Raw genomic sequence first — 12,392 nt, 5'->3', positions numbered from 1 at the left:
CATATGCAGCTGCATTTCAGAGGATGACAGCAGAGCTTACTTACTGAGGTCACAGGCCCCTCGAGCTCAGAATCTGGAGCCTGGCCGCAGAGATTTGATACAGCTTGGAAATCACTGAGACAACTTCTGGAGAACAGACGAGTGCAGAGGTCTGTATCAGAGAGCTCAGCTGAGCGCAGCAGGCTGGAAAATGAAGTCTCATGTAAGAGGCAGGAGTTGACGATGAGTTTTAGGTTTTGCTGTGAGCAGCTGAGTGAATCGTAATGCCTTTTGCTGAAGTATGAAAGACCAGAAGAACAGCGGAGATCAGAGTTTGATAAGACTGTTAAGAGACAGCTGAGAGAAGGGTTAGCTATTAATTATTCAAGTCTGAAGCTGGGAATATGGGTCCCAGCTATATATTGAGAGTCATCTGTAATATTTAAGTAATGCTATGGTATAGATTCATTCTATCTTTATCTGTCTCTCTCTGTCTCTGTCTCTCTGTCTCTCTGTCTCTCTTTATCTCTCTCTCTCTCATCTATCTCATCTGTCTTTCTCACACTGAACAAAGGTCTACCGAATCTACTGCAGTGGGGACAAAACCATGGCACACACGCTGCAGCAGGCTGTTTGTATCATTGAAAGCGCTAAAAGGTTCGCCATCACTGGCCTGCAGTGTACTAGATGAAATCCCCCAGGAGAACCTAGCAGAGATATGTTTATCTGGTATGTTCTGACTGTTACTGCTCCCCTCTCTGCTTCTTCTTCTTCAGAGGTTACTACTCCACCCATGTATCCTTCCACCCATGCTTTATACATTTCCTATCTTTAGATGTAGCCACAAACATTTCAGTATTGCTTTCTATGTTTTTAAACTTTATATAAACTTTTAAAACTATATATAAATGGCATAACTTGATGTATCTATCTGTATATAATCTAAATATATATATATATATATATATATATATATATATATATATATAAATTTGTGTAACATTTTATTCACCACGTTTCTTATTATTCCTATTGAGGTGTGTCTCCCTGTGTGTAGAATTGCTAGGTTGGATTTACTAGGTGCTGCGAGACTATGTTCCAAACCAAGTGCACGAGCATTTCCATTTCGCTACATCCTCTTCAACTTTTGGTATCGTTGAACTTTTCAGTATTTGCCAGTCTGATGAGCTGAGGTATTTTTGTTTTGTTATTTTAGTTTGCCTTTTCCCAATTGAACATTTTCTGTTGCTTATTAGTTCGTTGTTGCCTGTGAATTGCCTGTTTATGTCCTTCCCTGGTTTTCCTTCAAAATAGCTCTTAATCTTCTCAGTAGTGTATATTAGTTCTTTGTATATCCTTGGTACTAATATTTGTAGCAAACTTTCATGTTTCAAATTTACCACAAATTCCTGGGCTTAATTTTCTGTTTTGCCGGTGTTATTTCCTAAATCTTGCCTGCCTAAAATCCCAGTAATTGTTTTCAAAATGAGTTTATATATCTTTGCCAAGTTAGAATTGCAAATTCTATTGGTCTATAAAACCCCAAACTGTTTCTAAACAAGGTAAAATGTGCATTTTAAGGCATGTTCTATTAATCTGCAAGGCAAACCATATTTAATCAAATCATTTTTCGCATTCATCACAAGTTGGTGATTACCGTAGGGTCCAGTATCTTTTGTTTAGGTAATTTGGAAAAATATGGTAGTATGATCTGTGCATTTTAATCAAAAGTCACAGAATCTGAACTCTGCTGTCACTGAGTTATAACAAAGGAGTAAGTCTGAGGTCTGCAGCTTTTATTTCATCTCTGGAAATGAAGGTCTCAGACTAAATACTCCTCAGAGACCGTCTACCCCTAAAACTTAATTTTTCTCCTTGAAGCTTATTTTTTAAAGCCTCAAATCTTAGCAAAATGAAAGACTTTCTGAAGGAATTGGAAATTAAAGTATAAATTATAATTTAGTAATCACATAATTTAATTATAATGAAAACAATTTGACTATCATTTTTAACTATTATTCTTTATGTAATATATTAAAATGAACATATTCTATTTATGTGGGTGAGTTAGGGCAGTATGAAAACAAGCTTGTGTCTGGTTCTGAAATTCAAGAGCAGGTATTCTCTGTACATGACCAAGTCACAAAAGGTGGCTGTATTTTTCCTCTACAAATCAGGAGACTACAAGTAAATCAATTTTAAGGTCATGTTGTAAGCAACATAGACCTCAACTCCACACAGGACTTAAAAGCTTTAGGCACTCTGAATAGCCAAAACAGTCTTGCAAAAGAAGAACAGTAGAGGAGTCACACTTTCCGATTTCCACACCTGCAGCGGTGTTAGAAGGACAGTGTTGTGCTTCCATAAAATCTCAGAGACCAATGGACCAAAATAGAGAGCCCGGAGTAAGCAGACACACAGATGATCAAATAGTTTCACTGCGGGTGCCAAGGCCACCCAGGGGAGAAAGAGCGGTCTTTTCCACAAACAGTTCTGGAAAATATGGACATTCATATGCAAAATACTGAACTTTGACTCTTATTTAACCCTATATATCAAAATTAAGAAAATGGATAAAAAATTTCAAATATAAAACCCTAAAACTTTAAACATCCTAGAAGAAAACATAGGACAAAACCTTCACGACTTCGGTTTTGCCAGTGATTTCTTAAATATGCTACCAAAGGCATGGGCAACAAATGAAAAATGTACAAACTGAACTTTATGAAAATGTAAAACTTTAGGACATCAGAAGACACTATTAATAGAGTAAAAAAGCAATGCTCAGGATGTGAAAAATATTTGCAAAGCACTTATTGTACTTAATAAGCAATTAATATCAAGACTATATAGAGAACTTCTAAAACCCAGCGACAACCAAAAGACAAAACAAAGATATCCCCAACAGTGTGATTCAAAAATAGGCCAGGGACTTGAGGAGACATTTTTCCAAATAAGAGACACAAATCACCAGTAACCTCATGAAAATATACTAACTCATTAGGAGAATGTAATCAAAACCGCCTCACACCCATTAGACGGCTACTTTAAAAGCTAGAAAATAACAGGTGTGGTGTAACTGTAAAACAGGACAGCCACAGTGAGAAACAGTCTGGTAGTTTCTCAACAACAGTAAATAAAGCTTTACCGTGTGATTTAATAATTCCATTTCTGGGTATACATGCGGGATCTACAAGAAATCAAAGCAAACAGTTCACACATGTATTGCTCACAATAGCTAATATGTGGAAGCAACCCAAGTGTCCATTGATGGGTGCTAAATACATATAATGAAATGTACTTAGCTTTAAAAAGGAATTCTGACACACGCTGCAGCAAGGATCAAACTTGGAAGCAGTATTACCAGTGGAATAAACATAAAAGGACAAATATTGTATGATTTCAATTGAATGAGGTCCCTAAAATAGTCAAATTCAGAGGCAGAAAACTGAATGGTGGCTGCCAGGCTGGGGGATGGGGTGATGGGAAATTATTTAATGGTCCCAGAGTTTCAGTTTCACAGGATTCAAAGAATTCTGGGGATGGATGGAACTGGTGGTTTCCTGGAGTTACAAATATATTTAATAGCACCACACTGTACACATTTAAAATGATTAAGATGCAAATGTTATGTAAGGTCCATGCTAACATAACAATGATGATGATGATCAGGAGTTTGTGACTGGCAGTGCAGCACTGTAGGAGGCCAGAGCTGTTATCTTGATCCTGGTATTCTGTGCCCACGAGATTTGACACTGACCAAAGTTAGTTACCAAATGATAGTACAGGTTCAATTATTTTTCTTCTTGAGCCCCTGTACCCTGCCCCCCAGAAATGATTAATGACTGTTGGAAGTGTGTGTGTTGCTGTAGGGTACTCTAGATCTGCAGACAATTCTGTCTGTGACAAGACTTTCATCAGGAGTTTATTCTGATCCCAAATTCAGAATATTCTGGGGGTAACTGATTCTGTCAGTGACTGTCATTTCCAGCCTGTCTTCAGAGTCCAGGTCTCCTCTGTCCACTGCTGTGCCAAGCAGACAGCACTTGCAAGGACTGGTCCTCTGAGTTAGGACGAGTACCCAGGTATCTACTAAGCTGGCAACTTGTTTCTCGTACTTCTCACCATCTTTTTGTGTAGTCGCAAGGAACTGTTGGTGTGGGGCGGGGGGGCTCTTAAAAGACCTTGCAAAAGTTATATTCATTCACTTCCAATCACGGAATCAATAATGTTGTTAATAATTTGGACTAGAGGACTCAAGACATTTTTTAAAAGCTCAGTTGAACAATAGAAACTTTTGCTAGTGCTACAAAGCAAGTTATCTGTAGTTATCAGGATAATAATATGCTGTCTTTTTTCCTTTGTTGTTCGCATCTCAAATTTTATGGTTTTTTTCTAGTTTTTATTTTTTATTAGCCCGTGTTTGCATTCCTGAAGGGTGACAGAGAAACTGTTCACCCAAGGGGAGCGCAGTCTGGCAGATAATGACCAGATGTGCTGCGGTAAGCTTTGGCAAGTGCAAACTGTCACCACAGCCCTTTGGCTGCGAGGCCCGGGTCCCGCCCTCCCCTCGTCCAAGAAGCTTTTGGCGTCTTCCTTATGTATGTGCTTCTTGGGCCTTTAATGATTTGTAGAAGGGGACAGGGCCAACAATTTGCACCAGATGAGTTCTAATAGCCCAGAAACAAAACCTGATAACCTGGTCAATCCTAACAGTCCTGTAACAAGATTCAGTATGTGTGTTAGTGTGCAACAAGTGGGAAGGATAATAAAATAAAAGAAGCTAGTTAGTTCCAAGAATGAGACTCATGCTGGTTGTGCAAGAAAAGCCTTGGCATGCAATCAAAGCAGACAGGTAAAGTTCCAGAAAACGCTATGACTTGACTTTTCGCGAGTATGTGCATTCCGGGTTCCCTGTAGAGCCAATTTGATTTTGCTTTTTATTTCTGTTAAGCGTTTTGATTGCTGAAAGAGATTTGTAGTTGCGAAATGTTTTTTGTTTCAGAGTATGGATTGAGGTCTACATCTTTTCTTAAACTTTTCTGATCTTAGCTGATCAGAAAAACTTTGTATTTCTAGCATACCCTAGACAGAATTTTTCAAATGAGGGGGTGTAAACCATTAATTAATAAGTTGCTAAATCTACTTTCTAGATCTCAAACATCAATTTTAAATGAAATAAAATATGACATGTTGGTGTTTGTCTCACCTGGTACAAGTCATTAATTGTGGATGATTTTAGTTATTTCAAAGTTTATTCCTAATGGTCAGGCCTGACGGACCAAGGGCGAGGTCAGAATTGGGATAACGAGGGGTGGTAATGCAACCGGCCCTCAGCTCAGGAGGAGCAGTGAAGGTGCTTCCTTACAGCAGGAATGGACCTTGGGCAGAACTGGGTTATATGCTTCTGTGTGCTTTCCGGGTGCTTGTCCAGCCTTCTCCCGCAGTGGTCTGTGGATCACTGTATTTCACTCTGATGCCTCTCAGAGCGGGGTGGCCTTCTAAAAGTTGCTTAAGCCCTCTGAGTCTCAGCTTTGTCTTTTAAAGTGAAGAAAATGATTCCTATGTCCAGTGATTGTGATGAGGAAATGTTACGGTTCATACTAACTGTTTAGTTCAGTGGTGCCTGGCCCACGCTAAGCGCTTTAAGCATCGCCGCTCTTACTGTTGCATTAAAGATGATATATACAAAACAAAATTGAATATAAAGTACGGTGTGGTTAATATTTGTATAGCACACTTCCAGACTAGTTTGCATAACATGCAACTGCCCTATGTGTCCATCTAACAACCCTTAGTGCCAGGAGTTCACAGGCGCCTCTGGCCTTGCTGCAGCATTGAAGGCAGGGGCGCTCAGTCCTGCCAGACCACAGTCCCCCGTGTATCTGAAAGGAAGTTAGTAGGTGATAGAATTTACCAATAAACACAACTTCAAATATTATGTTATGCCCCAACAATCATACAAAATCCATTTCTATAAAATATGCATTTTGTGTGTAAAATGTGTGCATTACTACACCCAAAAGCATAATGGGACTGACGGGTGCTGGTGCTTTGCTATTTGTAGGATTACATGAATAGAAAAGCCACAAGGGGGGTGGATACAGATGACACAAATATAGTGTGTTGGCATTGTGAGGTTCCCAGCAATGTGCGATCTTCCTTTGACTTGTATACATAGTCGTGTTCTAGAAAACTCAGAATACAGCTGTCCCTCTGTATCTATAGGAAACTGACCCTAGAACAACTCAAATCTTCAGATGCTCCAATTCCATGTATTAATGGCATAGTATTTGCATAGAACTTACGAACATCTTCCTGTATACATGAAAACATCTCTAGATGACTTGTAATACCAAATACAATGTAAATGCTATATAAATAGTTGTTATACTGTACTGTTTAGGGAATAATGATGAGGAAAAGGGCCTATATGTGTTCAGTACAGATGGATTTTTTTCTGAATATTTTTGGTCCTTGCTTGGAATCTACAGATGCAGAGCTCATGGATGTGGAGGGCTTGACCATATTTTAAAACTGCAAGAATGACTACACTTGAATGTAAAATGGATTTCAGTTCCAGGCTTGGACAGTCATGGGCAGGATTTTTACCTCCACAGATATCTGGCAGGTTACCTGGGTGTGTTGCACATTACCGGATATCAGCATTCCTGGCTTCTGATCACTAAAAGTCAATAGCGTTCCCAACCTCTGTCACCAGGAAGATGCTCTAAAGTCCCCAAAGGCTCCATATTGTCCAGGGCTCTTCTCAGACATGAGGGCGCAGAGGATGCAGGAGGAGGCAGACAGGATAGCATCTTCAAGAACTGTTTTTTATTTCTTCTTCTTTTCTCTGCTAACATACCTCTTCAAGTCCTGGAGATGTCAATATCCCTTTCAGGGAAGAAATTGGGTTCTTTGTTCTTACTGGAGTTTTCTGTTATCCCCTGTAACAATCTTTTGAGAAAGGCAAAGGAGGCTTGAGAGACACGGACCATAAAAGCAAGTGTCAGCTGAATGTGGCCTTGTCCAGAAGAGCCTGTGTGCAGCAGGGAGCCCTCCTGATGCCAGCTCTGGGCGTATCAGAGAACGGTTGCCTCTCTCCTGCATCTTAACGGAGGAGAAACAAGGTTTATCCTTTCGCTTCTGCAGTGAAAGTTTATTTTGAGATTGTGTTGTTGTAGAAAAATGCAGAACATACAGAAAAGAGCTCTGTGAAGTTAAATGTCTGTGACGAAGCCAGCAGAATGTGTGCACCTGGCTTCTTTCGAAAGCCATGCAGATTACACCCTGAGGGGGTATTCGCTTACATCTACCCGGAGACTCTTGGGAGGTGGTCAGTTCTAGCCTACACGTCACAAAAGGAAAAGGAGAAGTCCTATGGTTATGGATGTCATCTTGAAAAATGACAGGAAAGGAAGTGGCCTCCACCTCCCATATATTTTAATAGAGATGTTTGTGAGCAGGCTTAGTGGGTGACACTGATGGTCATGTTCATTACTGGACTTGCAGAGTCCACTTACTTGTTTTAATAATTCCTGCCATCTTTTATTTTTCACAGTGGGGGCTGACCTATAGCATCCTACCCACCTTCCTCAGGGACAGTGTTCTTCTTCTAGGAGATTTCCTTGCAAAATTACTTTGAGAAACCTTAAGAGGAAGAAACATATAACTCTTAATTAGGACCTGTCGCTGAAGGACCCCCCTGCATAAAGAAAATAGAAAACATCCCAATTTCCAGTAATAAAATTTTCTTGACAATCACAATAACCACATGAATTATACTTTACATAGCAAATGATTATTGTCAAAACCATTCTGTTTGCTCTCTAGACAGAAATCTTTTTAAGTGCTATTTTAAAAACTATCATCAGAGCAAGGCATGGTAGCACACGCCTGTAATCCTAGCTCTCTGGAAGGCCGAGGCAGGAAGATCACAAGTTCAAGCTCAGTCTGGGCAAGTTAGTAGCTTATTGAGGCCCTGTCTCAATTTACAAAAAGAAAATGTAAAAGTGGGCAGGGGCTGGGGGTATAGCTCAGTGTGAAAGCCCTGGGTTCAATCCTAGTATAACCAAAGAAAAGTTATGAACAAAATGAATTTTTTTCTGTTAGTATTCAGTCCTTTGACTTTAAACTGTGTACGTATTTGTGTAGCCATTGCCATAATCAGGATATAGAGCAATTCCATTACTTGAAATAATTCTATCCCCTAACCCAGTTCCTGGCTGCTGCTTACCTTTTCTTCATCCATATATTTGTATCTTTTCAAGAAAATGTCCTTAGTAGGTGACCTTTAGAGACTAATGCTTTTTCACTCAGTATCCTATCTTTGGGATTCATCCAACTCCTTATGTGTGTCAAAGGTTTGTTTCTCTTTGTTGTCAAGTAGTATTTTATTGTGTGGATGTACCACAGTTTGTCCATCTACCAGCTGAAGGGCAAGTGGGTTGCTTCCATTTTTGCCAATTATGAATAGAACTATTATACCCTTGAGGTTTTGTGTGAACACAAATGTTCCTCTTCCAGGGTAGATACTTGAGTGCAGGACTGTATGTTTAACTCTGTGAGGCGCCTCCAAGCTGATCTCCAGTGTGTCCCAGTTTTCACTTCCACAGCAAGGTGTGAAAATTCCAGTTGCTCTGCGTTCTCAGTTCTTGGTAATGTCGGTAGTTTCAGTTTCCGCTGTTCTCGTAGGCTAATAGTTGTACCTCATCTTTGATTTAATTTGCTCTAATAGCTGATGATATTGGACTTTTTCATACGTTTGCTTGTCGTTCTGCATTCTGTTTGATTTACTGCCTACTTTTATGCCTCTTTCCCTTGTTAAAAATGGTGTTGCTTTTTTATTGTTAGCTTTGAGAGTTTTTATTACGCGTGTGAGTTGGATGTGTAATTTTCTCCCGGTTTGCAGCTTATCTTTTTATTCTCTGAAAAGCATGTTTCTCGGAGCAAAGGTTTTTTTAATTTAATAAAGTGTCCTTTATCAGTTTTTTCTTTTATGAAATATACTTTCTGTGCCATATCTGTGAACTCTATGCCCAATGCAAAGTCAAGGGTTTTCTTCTCAATTTTATAGGTTCACATTTTACTTTTAGATGTATTATTGTCTTAGTTACTTTTCTCGTTACGGAGACAAAATACCTGACCGCCCAAGTTAAAAGGGGAACATTTGTAGAGGTTTGTAGAGGTTTCAGTCCATAATAGGCTGGCTCCAAGGCCAGATGGCATGACAGACAGGCATCACAGAGCAGAAACAGTTTATGGTGGGCAGAAGGTCGCAAAGCAAGTGGGGGATTTAGCAGCTTTTGTCTGATCCTTTTATATTCTATAGGCTGCTGGGATTAGGGCAGCACCAAACCAATCAGTGGACTTATTTAGTCATCTCCACCCTTAATGCTAGCACCCTTAATCTTAGCATTGCACTATGAGTCCATCACACACTCTCGATTAAGCCTCCTCTGGAAAAGCCCTACCTATGACCACGTGAGGCTTTGGAGGGACATCTAGACACAAACTATAACAGCAATCTATTTTGAGTTGATTTTTGTATATGGTATGATATTCGGATCAAAGTTTACCTTTTGGTTCAACACCATTTCTTGACACTACTATCTTCTCTCCGTTGAACTTTTTTCAAACTTGGTCAAAATTCAGTTTGCTGTGTTTGTGTAAATCTGTTTGGAGAGTCTGCATTCCATTCTGTTGGTCTACATGTTTATCCTTTTGCTAATATCACCTTGTTTTGATTACTGTGACTCTATAGTATGTCTTAAAATTGGACAGGGTAAGTCCTCTCATTTTTGTCTTCTTTTTCACAAGTGCTTTCCCTCCCTCCCTCCCTACTTTGTCTCGCTGTGTCTGCCTCTGTCTGTCCCTGTCTGTCTCTCTCCCTCTCTCTCTGCCCCTCATCTCTCCAAGGTTTAGAATCAGCTTATTTTGTGTATGGGAAATCCTGCTGATAAGCTGATTGATAAAGTGTGGGCTCTATAGCTCAATTTGAGGATAATTTACATTTTTGCAACATTGAGTCTTCCAACCTATAAACATTTGGTGTTATCTAAGTTATCTAACTATCTAAGTTAGGTCTTCTTTGATTTCTTTCACCAGAGTTTTGTAGATTTAAAATATGGACTCCATGCATGCTTTGTTAGATGTGTACTTGTTTAATTTTTAAAACTATTGTACATGTTGCAAACATTCAATATCAATTTTTAATTGGGCACTAATAGTTGCATTTGCTTTATTTATTTATTTATTTATTTTTAAAATTTTTTTTTCCAGTACCAGGAATCAAACTCACGACCTTGAGCTTGCTGGCAGGCGCTGTGCCGCTGAGCTAAATCCCCAGCCCCTGCATTTGCTTTTATGGCTGTTACAGCAAATTACTACACATCTGGTGCTTAAAACAACAGAAGTATGTTCTCTCACTGTGTGGAAGGCACAAGTCCACAGCCAGCTTTGCGCTGAGGTCAAAGCGGCAGCAGGGCAGTGCTCCCTGCAGAGGCTCCGAGGGGAGGAGCCGCTTGCTGTGCCTTCCTCTGGCAGCTTCGGCATCCTTGGCTTGCACTTGCAATTCCAGCTTCTCCTCTGTCTTCACACTGCCTCTCCCCTGTGTGTGTGATCTCCTTCTACCTCCCATTCACAATGACACTTGCGATGGCCTTTAGAGCCCAGCTGGGCAATACAGCATGATCTTCTCATCCCAAAACCCTTGACTGAATGATATCTGCAAAAATGCTGCCATATCAGGTAACAGTCACAAGTCCTAGGGATTAGGGCCTAATATCTTTGAGGACATTTTTCAGGCCTACCGTATTAGTTTCTAGTAACCAAGGTTGTACATGGGTGTGTGTGCATGTGTGTGTGTGTGTGAGAGACAGAGAGAGAGAAAGAGAGAGGGAGACTTTGTGTGCTGACCTTGCATCCTTCAACCTTGTTAAACTCGCTTATTAATTTTAGGAATTTTTGTGGTGGATTTTTTGGGATTTTCTACATAGTTGTGGGATCTACAAATAGAGATGCTTTCTTTCCAATTTGTGTGAATTTCATTTCTTTTTCTTGCCTTATTTTTGGACCACAACTTCTAATATAACATCAAATAGTAGTGTAAACATCAGCATCTTCACCATGCAGGGACAGAGCAGCTTTTCACCCACAGTGCTCCCATGCCATGCTCTCTTGCCTTGGAGTTGGCCTGCTTTCGATGGAAACATGAGCCAAAGTAAACATCTTTAAGGTGTGGGTGGTGGGTGTTGTGTCTCGGGGACAAGGAAGTGACTAAGACTTTAGCTGCACTAAAATTGTTGTATTTTCATTAAGTTCAGAATATTCTCTAGTACTACGTGAGACTTTTTGACTCATAGATTATTTTAAAAGCTTTTTAAAAATATTTCCATGTATTTTGAGATTTGCCTATTATCTTTTGTATAGTACACTGATTCCTAGCTTAATTCCATTATGCTCCGTAAATGTCACCTAGCATGGATTCTTAAACACATGTAAGATGAAAGTCAGACGTGGACCAGTTCTTGGGCCTTCTGATGTCTGTCACCATTGTCCACCTCTTCTTCAGTTCCTCTAGAGGGTAGGGCCTTTGTATGCACTTCTAATCACCTGAGCATTCTTGCTGTATTTGTATTAACATGAAAAGTTGCCAGTTCACAATAGCTGAACTATAGAAACAGCCTAAATGCCCAACAATAGATGAATGAGGAAAAAAAAAGAAATATATATATATATATACACACACAATAGAGTATTATACATCCATAAAGAATGATCAATTTGGGTCTCTTGTAGGAAACTAGGTGGATCTTGATACCATAATGATAAGTGAAGTAAATCAAACACAGGAAGTTAAATATTGCATGGTTTTGCTTATATAAGAAACCCATCAACAAAATAAAAAGTAAAATAAAGGAGAACTGGCAAGAAACAGGGCAACAAACTTTTGTGAGTTGGGGAGGGTGAACAGGGAAAAGAGGGAGAGAGGAGGCCGAAGGCAAGGAAGGGGATAAAATGATCAAAATGTGATATACGTGCATACTGGTTTTCCAAAATGAATGTAACTGTTGTGCATTCCATATACCAATACAATTAGTGAAGAAAAGAAACCACAAACGGGCAAAGTCTTCCAGTGTTAACAGCCTGAGCTCTGAATGCCAGCTCGAAGGTGAACAGCCCTCCTCTGGGCCCTTGGAGCTAACAGTGGGCTTGGGGACCCTTCCGGCCCCCAAAGATGGTGACTCTCGGCACTTCTGTGCTGTTCTCTGCTGCTCGCTGCCTTTTGTGTTACCAGTCCTGGCTGCTGGCAGCTTTTGTCACCACTTGAAATAGAAACCGCAAACAGGCAAAAAAAAAAAAAAAAAAAAAAAAAAATAAACATTCTTAAGATAACCTGAGAGAAGACTACA

The 12,392-nt window shown here is 39.8% G+C and overlaps 1 protein-coding gene across 4 annotated transcripts in view; it reads left to right on the top strand.

Moving 5' to 3' along the window:
• The window catches only part of Cers3 (ceramide synthase 3), a 115,196-nt gene that overhangs the window by 100,068 nt on the left and 2,736 nt on the right, over positions 1-12,392 (top strand). The gene's annotated exons all lie outside the window — the stretch shown is intronic.

The sequence above is a fragment of the Chinchilla lanigera genome, unplaced genomic scaffold (assembly GCF_000276665.1).
Source record: "Chinchilla lanigera isolate Chin_1 unplaced genomic scaffold, ChiLan1.0 scaffold00015, whole genome shotgun sequence".
Lineage (NCBI taxonomy): Eukaryota > Metazoa > Chordata > Mammalia > Rodentia > Chinchillidae > Chinchilla > Chinchilla lanigera.
This window is presented reverse-complemented; position numbering and strand designations above follow the sequence as displayed.